The following is a 12,090-nucleotide window of genomic DNA, read 5'->3' as shown; positions in this document are numbered from 1 at the left end:
CCTGCCCACCCTGCAGAGGGTCCCCCGCCCCTCATCCCAGCGCCAAGTTCCCACGGGCCGTCCTCCCTCCTGTCCGCTGCCCTGGTGGCTCCCACAGCTCAGCCTTGTTTCCCAGGGAACAATGCGTCTGTGTCACAGACAACAATGTCTTTTCATCTCGGGCGCTGCCCCAGTGCACGCTGGGATGCAGCACAAAGGGTGCTTTGTGCAGCTCAGGGATGTGAGCCCCTGGCTTTGCCACGTCGGAGCCACCAACCGGGGCCTCTGTCCTTGGGTGCCGGTTATGCAACAGTCATTCTGGGCTGTGGGGCGGGCCCAGGGGCTCTGCCTCCCCTCCCGCTCGCCACCTTGTCATGCTAACCCTTGGGCTGCCAGCCTGGCCACCCACATACCCCTAAGCCTCTCACACTCTCCGCTGTCCCTCCCAGCTGGGCTTTGCTGACTTGAACTTGGCCGAGTTTGCAGGCTCGGGCTCCACCGTGCGCTGCTGCCTGCTGGAGGGGTATGACACGAAGAACACCCGACAGGACAACTCCATCCTCAAGGTACCGGGCCCTGCGGCCACCAGGAGGCGGGGGGCAAACGCGCTCTTTGTCAGAGGCCCCAGAGGGTTGTTAAGAATACAGGTTCTCAGGAGTTTCCTGGTGGTCTAGTGGTTAGGACTCGGTGCTTTCACCGCTGTGGCCCAGGTTCAATCCCTGGTCTGGGAACTGAGATCCCACATCAAGCCAACTGCACTGCTGAGGTCAAAAAAAAAAAAAAAAAAAGGAGGGAGAGAGAGAGAATCCATGTTCTCTCTCAGTCCCTGAGAGACACTGAGAAGATGTGGGCCCTGAGGTCAGAAAACCCCATCGGAGGCCTGACTCCGCCACTGTCCTCAGCTTCCCCATCCATCTTGGGGTCGGGGCTGGCCTCCAAGGCTTTGGTGAGCACTTTCTGCGAGATCAGCATCGCCACGTGCCCACCACCCCTTATCCCGTGGTGCCCGACAGCAGCCCCGTGGGGGTGGTGTCTCTTATGGCCTCAGCTTGGCACAGGAGGGGGTGAGGCCCAGAGGTTAGCTCCTCCACCTGGGGTCACAAGCAGAGCTGCCCTTGCAGCCCAGCTCCTAACCCTGCCCCACATGACGGAGGCTGCCTGAGCTCCCAGAGCATCAGTGAGCAGACGGGCCTGGCGTCCCTGGCCCCGGGCAGACCCAGGCGGCTGCTCAGTGGGCCCAGGCAGGTGAAAGCTCCCGCCCTCCCCCCAGGGAGCTGCCTCTTTGGCCTCTTGGGATGGATATGTGGGCGTCCGCTGCCAGCACCCTTCTCTTGCTTGTCGCCACACCGTCTGCCCGGCTGGGAAGGTCAGTCTTGTCCTAAGCACACCTCTGTGAGCTGACCCAGCTGGGGCATCGTGTGTGCAGCAGAGCCAGGCAGGACGGGGTGGGCATGGGGCCTCCTGGTGGACCTTTTGCAGAAGAAACCGGAGGCCCCTGAAAAGGTCCAGGCTGGTTGTTGTGAGAGCCAAGGCCTTTCGGCCTCACGCCGGTGGCCCTGTGCACCCTCAGGCCAGATCAAGGGGACCCTGGGGGCAGGTGGCTTTGGGTTTAAGGCCAGCTCCCTGCACAGTCAGGTCTCTCGAGGTGTCTCAGTTCCCTCCTCTGCAGCCTGGACCCGTCACGCACTTCGTAGGTTGTTATCGTGGCCCAGTGAAATAATCCGTCAAAAAAAGCCTCAGCCCAGTGGTCACCTTCTTTGTCGGACATGTCCCCGGGCTCTGTGCACCTCTTCTTCACCCCATCATCCCGTGCCTGTCACTCTCTCCCACTCCAGAGTGGGGGACCCACACCTTGCCTTGTTTGGACCACTGCCAAAATCTTTGCCCACGTGGGTGTTGCATTGCCAGTGGCTTCTTGCTTTACTTTATCCAGCAAACTTTCCCAAGCCCCTGCCTCCACCACGTCGGTCTTGGTGAGACGCTCCCTAGCAGGTGGGCATTGAGAGCCTCCCTCCCGCCCGCCTGGCCGCTCCGAGGGCCTGAGGGGTGCTGAGGATGAAGTGTCTGCAGCCCCACCCTTGAGGGCCCCACGGTCCAGCCCTAGTTGTGAAATGACAGAAGCTAACCGTCCGCTCCTGAGTCCCTCCGTGCCAGACACCCAGTGGCCTCTCCACTAGCCCCCTGGAGAAGGGGTCAGGATTAGTCTTGTCCTCTGCATGAGGAAACTGGGGCTCAGCGAGGTCCGGTGGCCTTGCCTGGGCCAGCAAGGGACAGAGACAGGATCAGAGTCCAAGCCCATCTGAAGCCAGAGCCGGGAGGTGCAAGGAGGACGGGCGCCGGGGCTGGGTGGGTGCAGGAGGCGTGGCTGATGTCTCCGGCTCTCGCCCAGGTCACCATTGGCATGTTCCTGCTCTCTGGAGATCCCTGCTTCAAGACGTGAGTGCTGGTGCAGGCTGCTGGGGCGGGGGCGGGGGCCCTTCCCTCCCCTAGGCTCTTGGGTTCCCCCTTCTGACCCTGAAATGGGGCACCCCAGTGACACCCATCTGTCTTCCCTAAGGCCACCGTCCACTGCCAAGTCCATCTCCATCCCAGGCCAAGACTCCTCCCTGCAGCTGACATGCAAGGGTGGCGGGACAGGCAGCAGCGGCAGCAGCAGCACCAACTCCCTGACGGGGTCCCGGCCCTCCAAGGCCCGGCCCACCATCCTCAGTTCAGGTACTCTTCCCCTCCTGCCCCCCCCCCATGCCCAAGGCTTTCATCTTCCCAGGTCCCCAGGTCCCAAGGGGGACACTTAGAAGAGAAGGCTAGTGGGGTGGCATTCGCCCACCCATTCTTACGTTAAGCAGACGTCTGAGCCCCTCCTGTGAGCCAGGCACTGTGTGTGGCCCCAGGATCACAGAAGCACCCTGGACTGAGGACGATACAGGCCCCTGGCCTCATGGCTCTCCTGGTCTAGCAAGAGCGACGGGTCAGTGAGAGAATAAGTCAAATGCATGCCCGCCTACAGCTGTGAGAGAGACACAGAAGGTGTCCGCCTGGGAAGGGCCAGGGCACGCCCCCTGGAGGGGTGGCATTTGAGCTGAATCTGGGGTGTGGGGGGTGGTGTTCCTGGCAAAAGCACCTGCTGGCACTCTCGCTCTGCTACTTGCTCTGTGACCATGAGCAGTTGTCTTGCTCTCCAGGTCTCAGCTTCCTCCTCTGCAAAATGGGACCAGCGGTAGTGACCACGTCCCAGATGGCTCTGGGGCTGCACTAAGCAAACATGTGTGCCTTGCCTGGCACATACAGTGTCCTCTGTATTTCCCAGCACATGTTTCCACTAAATTATCATTATTACTAATGTTATGGAAAATGCACATGAGCCTCTAGCCCCAGAGGAATCAGCATAGCAATTGAAGGGGGCGGTGCTACCAGGAGAGGAGGCTGCAGCCTGCACTGCCTCCCTGGGTGCAGGGAGGGCAGAGCTGGGAGCTGACTGCCCCCAAGCTGATCAGTAGGCAAGGCTGCAGCACGGTGGGCCTCATTGATGCCAGAGCTGTTAGGGCCCTGTCCTCTGGGTGATTCTGCCCCTGGGGGGCTGGGAGCAGTGAGGGACACTGACCCCAAGGCCAGCTTTCCTGCATTCCCCTTTCTCCTGCAGACGCGGCTAGGTGGGGCCCAGAGCAGAAAGCTGGGCTTCCTGCCTGCCTCAGCCTGCGGGCTGCACGCAGAGTGGGGGCTCCCCAGCTCTGTTGCTCTCCCCAGCTTCAGGGTGGGGATCCCCAGAGGACAGATCTGGGATCAGGCCACCCAGCAATACGGCGCCTTTTGGGTAAAGCAGAAGGGGTGCCTCTCCTGCGATGGTGGGATCTTCTGCCTCTTTCTCCCCCAGCCGCCTGGCAGCTCCCTGGATGCAGAGACCCCGATGGGGTGCCCCACGCCTCCTGCTGCTCGTGCCTGCAAGCGTGTTTCGTTTCGAAGTTGGGCTTGTGGGTGACTTGGGAGAGCGCTGTCGGCTGCTCCCCTCCACCTTTATTTGCTCCACTCAAGCGACACTGACCCAAGCATCTAAGCCTCAGGGCCTTTGCTCATGCTGCTCCCTCTGTCTGGAAGACCCTTTCCCTGAGGCCTTATTTGGCCGGCTCCCTCCCAGGATCCCCAAGGCCTGGCATTCAAGCCACCTGCTCAGAGGAGCCTCCCCTGATCCCCAGGTGTTAGCCCCCCACCTGCCTGCTCTGCCTCTGCACCCTGGCGCCAGTGGTGGCCGCCTGTGGGCCGTTTTTGTTCAGCATTCTTCCTTCCCACCGCGAGTGCCCGGGACGCCCCGTGTCCCGTTGCGGGCACCCAGTGGAGGGCCTGCCTGGAGAACATCCTCTAACGGATGTTTGGGGCCCGAAGGAAGGAACCTGGGTTTGGAGGATGACCTTGGCTCAGGGCAGGTTGCTGCCCCCCGAACCCCGGCTTTTCGGTCTCCTAAATGCAAATACACCTTGGGCCCCCACCCCCGCCCCACTCTGAGAGGCCGAGGGTGGCACACGGTGACCCTGCGCCTCCCCGGCTTCCAGGGGTGCCAGAGGAGCCGGACCAGAACCTCTCCAGCCCCGAGGAGGTGTTCCACTCCGGCCACTCCCGCAACTCCAGCTACGCCAGCCAGCAGTCCAAGATCTCCGGTGAGTGTTCGCCACTCCCCCCCCCCCACCGCCCTCGGCCTCCCGACCCCCCCCCCCGAAATGACGTCCCCGCGGCCTCCCGCCAGGCTACAGCACGGAGCACTCCCGCTCCTCCAGCCTCTCGGACCTGACGCACCGCCGCAACACGTCCACCAGCAGCAGCGCCTCGGGCGGCCTCGGCATGGCCGTGGAGGGCCCCGAGGGCGGCGAGCGCGAGCACCGGCCCCCGAGAAGCCGCCGCGGCCCCCCCGGCCCCCGCACCTGTCTGACCGCTCCTTTCGGTAAGGCTTTTGCTAAGGCCGGGCACCTATTTAGGCGTGTGAGGGCTCCTGGGGCGCAGACTCCTCCGCTGGCTTCCCGAACGAACCTTGGCTTCTTCACCTGAAACACGGGGGCAAGGGGCCCCCCCAGGGGGCTGGGTGGGGGCTTGCCAACCGCTCCTGCACCCGAGGGCCGGGCGCGCATGCTCCGTGGTTGCTGTGTGTGGTTTAGGGCACCTTAGGTCCCCACCTGCCTCCGCGCTGTGGCCTCTCAGAAGCTGGTACTTAACCCCTGGGGCCTCCGTGTCCCTCTCTCTTAAAACCAGGTCGTAGCAGCACCAGCGCGTAGGGAGGGTGTGAGGGTTAAAAACCAACCTGAACCGGCTCTCACGTGCGTGTGCTTAGAGCATCCTGAGGGTGGCAGGGGCTCGGACCTGTGGTCCGTGGGCCTGTTACTGCCCTGACTGTTGTGACAATGCCCCGCCCCACCCCAGGAGGAAGAAGGACTCGGTGGAGAGCCACCCGACCTGGGTGGATGACACTCGGATCGATGCTGACGACATCGTGGAGAAGATTGTGCAGAGCCAAGACTTCACTGATGGCAGCAATACTGAGGGTGAGCTGGCAGCCGGCAGCTGGGGGGGATGCCCAGGGACTCCCTGGCCCTGGGCCCCCCTCAGCCTCCACCCTCTCCTTTGTCCCCACAGACAGCAACCTCCGGCTGTTCGTGAGCCGCGATGGCTCCACTACTCTGAGTGGCATCCAGCTGGCCAACAGGTAGGGGTGAAGGTTCTGGGCAGGTTACAGGTGTGGCTCAGACACCATGGTGAGAGCATATGGTCTCAGCAGCCCGCTGCCCTAGCTTCGAATGCCAGCTCTCGTCAGTGTGGCCTTGGACCAGTCACTTCTGCCTGAGCCTCTGTTCCCCTGTCTGTCAAATGTCACAGCACCTTACCTGGAACACTGGGACAAACACCCCAGGGTGGGTTCTGAGGGTTCCGAGGAACCTTGGAAAATGCCTAGCACCAGGCTTCGCACGTGGCAAGGCCCTCATACATCTTTCTTTCTTTCTTTTTTTTTTTTTTTTGGTCTTTTTGCCATTTTTTGGGCCATTCTCATGGCATATGGAGGTTCCCAGGCTAGGGGTCGAATTGGAGCTGTAGCCACCGGCCTACGCCAGAGCAACACAGGATCCAAGCCGTGTCTGCGACCTACCCTACAGCTCACGGCAACGCCAGATCGTTAACCCACTGAGCAAGGGCAGGGATTGAACCCGCAACCTCATGGTTCCTGGTTGGATTCGTTAACCACTTCACCATGACGGGAACTCTTACATCTTTTTTTTGATCTCCACTTTTCTTTTCCTTCCTCCTGGGACTCAGAACTTCTAAAATAATGGTGACGACTTGTCTGTTTATTGAACAGACATTGGTTGGACACCTTGACACCACATCCTGAGCTGGGTGCCGTGGTTCCGGCAGTGAGCCAAGCAGATTTCTGCCTGCATGGTATTCAGAGACGGAGGGCTGATAGGATCAAGCTTTGGCTTGAGCTCGGCAGTTTATAGGGTGCCCTCTCACAGTCGTGCGTTTACAGCTTACTTCCTGTGTGCCTGGCTCACGCAGTGAGTGGAGGAGCTTCCCACCTGCGGGGCTATGCTGGAGCCTTTTCCTCTGCTTCTTGTGGGCGGGGTGGGAAAGTGCCCATTTAAACACCTAGGGCCTGGAGTTCCACTGTGGCTTAGCGGTAATGGACCCAACTAGTATCCATGAAGATGCAAGTTCTATCCCTGGCCCCATCCCCGGCGCTGCCATGAACTGTGGCATAGGTCGCAGATGTGGCTCAGATCCTGCATTGCTATGCTTATAGTGTAGGCTGGTGGCTAGAGTTCCAACTCCACCCCTAGCCTGGAAACTTCCTTATGCCACAGGTGTGGCCCTAAAAAGACCAAAAAAAAAAAAAAAAAAAAATCTAGGGCCACCCAGGGTCCCCAGACCTGCCCTCTGGTGTTGTTTTGCTGACCCCTGCTGGCTAAGGCTGAAATTGCAACTGCTTTCTTTCCACAGCCTCTTGGGCTGCCCTGGGTGGGACCAACCAAAAAAAAAACCAGGGCACTTCCTGGGATTTTGTGACACCCCTCTCTAGCCCCTTCTAAGGGTGAGGAAGCAGATTCAGGAGGGGAGAACCCAGTCTATTTGGCAGCAAGGTCATTGCCAAGCTGTATGCCGGGCCCTGAATGTCCACAGCCCCAGGGTGGGCCTGGCTTCACTGGAGAGAAGAGCCAGTCTCCCCAGGCCGCTGCCGCACTTTAGCAAGACTCGTAATCCTCCTGAGCCTCAGGTTCTCCGTCTGTCAAGCGGGACTGGCTGCAGACCCTCCCTCCAGAGTTGCCACAAAGTTGGGTGTAGGACACCCCAGCATACAAATTGCTGGTGCCCAGCAGGACTTGGGCCTGGTCTGTGCCAGCTCTGTGACCCCATGTACTTAATACCTCTGTTGCCCTGGGCAAGTGACTCGACTTCTCTGAGCCTCAGTTTCCCTCTCTGAAGAACGGGGCTGGTTAACAGCATCTGCTTGGGGAGTACCTCCAAGGGTCAGGCCCAGACACCACTGAGGAGGCCAAGCTGACTGGTATCTCCCTGCAGGGTCTCTTCTGGGGTCTACGAGCCAGTCGTGATTGAAAGCCATTGAGGAGCTGGTGTCCAGACTGGAGAAGGGCCCTGCCTTCGACGGGTGTCCAGACCCGACCCACGTCATTCCACAAGGGGCCTTCCCCTTCAGGTCACCATCCGTGCTGCATCTCATCTGTGCCTCCTCCGTGCTCTCCAGCCCCAAAGCATCATTCCATTGTCCTCTCACCCATGATGGGACCCTCCTGGCCCCCCAGGGCCCTGGGCACCACTGTGAATATTCTCCCCTGAACCACTAGAGGGCAGGACACATGGGCCCGGGAAGCAGGTGGGCCAGATAAACACGGCGGTTGCGGCAGGGATGGCCCCGCTGGGACCCACCTGGCCCCTCGGCGAGGACATGTGGCAGCACCCTTGCAAGCAAGGATGCTGTGCCCAAGGGGCCTCTTGTCCTATGTCCCTGCTCACTCCAGGAGCGCCGGCTCAGCCATGCCCTGGCAGGGCCTTGCTCCATTGCCCCCTTGTGTTTGGAGGGGCCAGTCCACATCCAGAATCCTGCCACCATGGCCCTCTGACTGCTTAGTGCTTCAGCTGTCCCTTCCCTTGTGTCCCAGGGGACCTGCTGGCAGCTTCCTCCTGGGAACCAAGACCTCAAACCCCACCCACACTCCAGATTGAGACCCCACCTCGCCCTGCAACGAATGTTCTCCTGCTGCCCCGGCAGCCTGCACTTTGCACACGCTTGTCTCCAGCACAGCCCCCAGCCCCTCGCCTGCCTTCCTCTGAGCCCTTCCCAAAGATTCCTGGGTGCTGCCTGCTGTGCAGTCAGTGGCCCAGTTCTAGCAGCCCGGCTGGCACGTGGCACTGCCTCCCCCCTCTCCGGTTAGCTCCAGCTCAGCCCTGAGCCCCATGCTGAGAAATGTCTGAGTGTGGTCGGTGGGTCCCCTCTGCCCGGGGCTGGGTCCTGAGCAGCTGGCTTCTGGTAGGAAGCCGGGCAAGGTGCCTCCCCAACCCTTGGAGGTCAGCAGCCTGGCTGGGCTGGGCTGGGCAGGCCAAGTGCCCCTTCTCTCCCCTCAGGGTCAGCTGGCCCAGGCAGGGGCTATGCTGGAGAGGCAGGTGGGCTGTGACTGGACTGGCTGGGAGCTGGCTTCCTGGCCGGGAGAGCCTCAGCCTTCCTCTGAAAGCATCCCCTCTCTGGGCAAGGGAGAGGTGGGGTCCTCCCAGCAGGGAGCAGCCTCGCCTCCCCACCCCACCCCCACCAAATCCTCTACTCTCAGCCCCCCACCCCACCTCATCCTCGTTCATTTGCTTGAAGGTGGGTTCCGGCTGCCAGCCAGTTCCCGGACAGACTCCCCTGCCACTCTTCAACCTCACTTATTTTGCGTAAACCCAGCAGGCTGGCGTTTACTTAGCCCAATACTTTTTCCCTTTTCTTTCCTCTTTTTTTTTTTTTCCCCTTCCTTCCATTCTTTTCTTTTTTTTAAGAGTTCACCGTTTGGTATTTTCTCCTCCCCCAGGCGAGGGAGTGGTTCTGTTCTCTCCCTACCCACTGGCTGGGTCCCAGCAGGGCTGGGGAGCTGGGTGGGGTGCCAGTGGGGGTGGAGGGACCCTCCCCAGGCTGGGAGGGGTCCTTGCCCTTCTGCCCCACTGGCAAGAATTAGAGTCTCGGTCTTGGAACCTCCTGGCATTGGGACCAGAGCATGTCTAGGATTTTTGTTGTCGTTTTTAATTACCTAACGCTTTTAGAAAGTGAATGTTAGAAGGTGCCTCCTGAGATAGGACGGAGCATTTGCTCTGGCTGGAGAAGGCTCTGGTCAGCTCGGCCAGTCCCTTCCTGCCCCACAGACACCTGGCACTTTACAAGAGGGTTGGCCGCACCGTCTCCGGTTGAAGTGAGCCCCTTCTGTGCCTGTATGACCTCAACCCCGTGGGGAGATGCATTCAGGGTGTATTTGAGGTCTGATTCAAAGTTCTGGGGCATTAGGCATAAGAGAGCTGGCTTCGATGCTGTTGGGGAGAATTCCCCAAACCAGGCACCCCAGCCACACGGTAGCTGAGGTCTGAACAGTCATCCCAGAAGGAGACAGAGCCTGCCACATCCTCCCACGCCAGGCCCTGGGCCGGGGTAACTGGACTAACAGAATTTGGCCACAACCAAATTGATGTTGGCGGAGCCGGAGGCCTGGCGCCCCGGCCTCATCCCCACGTGGGAGTCCTTTCTTCGGCCCTCTGGTCCCCTCGAGCTCAGTGAATCCCCACTCGTGCCCACAGCTCCGGACTTAAAATCCTATATATAGAGAGAGATAGAAAGAATATATTAGAGATATTTTTGGAAAGGAATTGGTCTATGCAATGCTAGTTTGGAATCTTCTTGAAAGCCAGTTTAACGTTTTTACTAGGAGAGTTAAAGAAAAGAAAAATCTACAATATTTTTAGGGTTTCCCCCCCGCCCCCGGTCACCCTACAAACAGCACATGGCATGACCTGCCAGGATGGAGAATGGCCGTGGTTTCCTCTCCTTAGAGGGGTGAGTGGGGAAGTGGGGGGAGGGGAGGGTTTTTTGGGTTTTTTTTTAATGCCCCTCTTAACAGAATGTTGCCACCCCGACCCCGACTTAGTGGGCTGTGTTCATATCTCTGTCCCAGCTCCTGTTGTAGAAAATAACATTGTAAGGGGGAAATCAGCCTAGTGTCAGTGTCTTGGTTTGGGGGAAAAATTAAATGTTGCAGTTTTTGTTTGTTATGGCGTGTTGGTTTGTATTTGTTTTACTGTGTTGAAGTCGGGGGTCACCGATGGCATCAAAAGGAAGCCAGATGTAGGGAGTTCCCTTGGTGGCACAGCAGTTTAAGGATCCAGCTTTGTCACTGCTGCGGCTTGGGTTGCAGCTACGGTGCAGGTTCAGTCCCTGGCCTGGGAACTTCTAAATGCCATGGCCAAAAAATTTGAAAAATAAAAATAGGGAGTTCCCGTTGTGGTACAGTAGAAATGAATCCGACTGGCATCCATGAGGATGCGGGTTTGATCCCTGACCTTGCTCAGTGGGTTGCGGATCCAGCGTTGCTGTGTGCTGTGGTGTAGGTCTCAGACTCAGCTCGGATCCTGTGTTCCTGGGGCTGTGGTATAGGCCGGCAGCTATAGCTCCGATCTGACCCCTAGCCTGGAAACTTCCCATTTGCCGCGGGTGCGGCACTAAAAAGCAAAAAAATAATAATAATAATGAAAACTTTTTTTTAAAAAAAAAAAGAAGAAATGGAGTTCCCATCATGGCTCACTGGTTAACAAATCCAACTAAGAACCATGAGGTTTCGGGTTTGATCCCTGGCCTTGCTCAGTGGGTTAAGGATCCAGCATTGCCGTGAGCTGTGATGTAGGTCACAGACGCAGCCTGGATCCCGCGTTGCTGTGGCTCTGGTGTAGGCCAGTGACTATAGCTCTGATTAGACCCCTAGCCTGGGAACCTCCATATGCCGCGGGTGCAGCCCTAGAAGATGCAAAAAGACAAAAAAAAAAAAAAAAGAAAGAAAAAGAAACAGCCAGATGTATAAGGTGACATTCTAGGGGTGGGGAAGATGTAGGTGGCCAGGGTTCTCCACGTCCTGGCTGCAGTCAGAGTCATGACCACTGCTACTACTCCAGGGAGGAAACTGAGGCCCAGAAGGGCAGTTTCTTGCCCGTCTCACACCTAGGAGGTGGCAGGTCTCATCTCATAGATGAGACCAAGTTCTAACCTCCCCAGGGTCGGGTGGCTTCTGACAAGCATGCCTGAGGACAAATAACTCTGCCTCAGATAGCTCAGCTGCAAATGCAGTCGTGGATCAAATGAGGAAGTGGGCATACTACCCTCCACGGGGATCCTGGCCAGTGACGGGTGCCAAGCACCTCCCAGCCCTGTCTCCAGGCCTGGACCACCGCTCACTCCCTGCCCCCGACTCCAGTTACAGAGGAGCTTCCACAGCCAAGCTCCGGGAGAGACAAGTCACCCTGGGCCACTTCTGCTCAGAAGGGGCAGGAAGCCTCAGGACTTTGGACAAGCTGGAAAGATCCAGACCACCAGGCCTCATTCCTGCAGCAGCGCTGCGTTATCCCTAGCCCTTCTCAGCGCCAGCGCCCACTCCTGGCCCTTGTGAACCCTGGAGGCTGATTCTCTGTCCCTTCCTCTGTTCTGTGCACTCGGGGAGGGAAAGCTGGCTCCTGGCTGAGCTCAGATTCTCCTGAGACCAAGAGGGAAGGAATTGGGCTGTAGGCCCCAAAAGGTTGCTCCTTTGGAACAGTAATGCTAAGTGAAAATTCAGTGTACCAAATGGTAGGGGGAGAAGGTGCCTCTCAGCCTTGAGATGAGCTCAGACCCGAGGAGAGAGATGCTGCCCGCTGGAGCAGGCCATGCCAGGCTCAGACCTGATCTCCCCAAGTGAAGACAGCACACACGACCCCTCCAGAGGCCTGGCGTCCCCAGACACTGGGCTCTGCAGCATTCCAGAAGTCGCCAAATCTTCAGGCTGCTTGGCTATGGGAAGCTCTTACTTGTGCCAAGCCCTCATTCTGGGTCCTGGAGATACAGCAGGGACCACAGAC

At 58.9% G+C, this 12,090-nt stretch overlaps 1 non-coding gene and 1 further gene across 2 annotated transcripts; both read left to right on the top strand.

Moving 5' to 3' along the window:
• TRNAE-UUC lies at positions 639–710 on the top strand. The gene has a single exon. It is a non-coding gene; the product is annotated as a tRNA-Glu (tRNA).
• RSC1A1 (regulator of solute carriers 1) lies at positions 8,198–9,541 on the top strand (the record flags this gene model as incomplete). Its single annotated transcript, NM_213793.1, is given in 1 exon segment — positions 8,198–9,541. The product of NM_213793.1 is annotated as a regulator of solute carriers 1 (mRNA).

The sequence above is a fragment of the Sus scrofa genome, chromosome 1 (genome assembly GCF_000003025.6).
Source record: "Sus scrofa isolate TJ Tabasco breed Duroc chromosome 1, Sscrofa11.1, whole genome shotgun sequence".
NCBI classification, from domain to species: domain Eukaryota; kingdom Metazoa; phylum Chordata; class Mammalia; order Artiodactyla; family Suidae; genus Sus; species Sus scrofa.
Note: the sequence above shows the minus strand (reverse complement) of the source record. Positions and strands in the feature narration are given on the sequence as shown.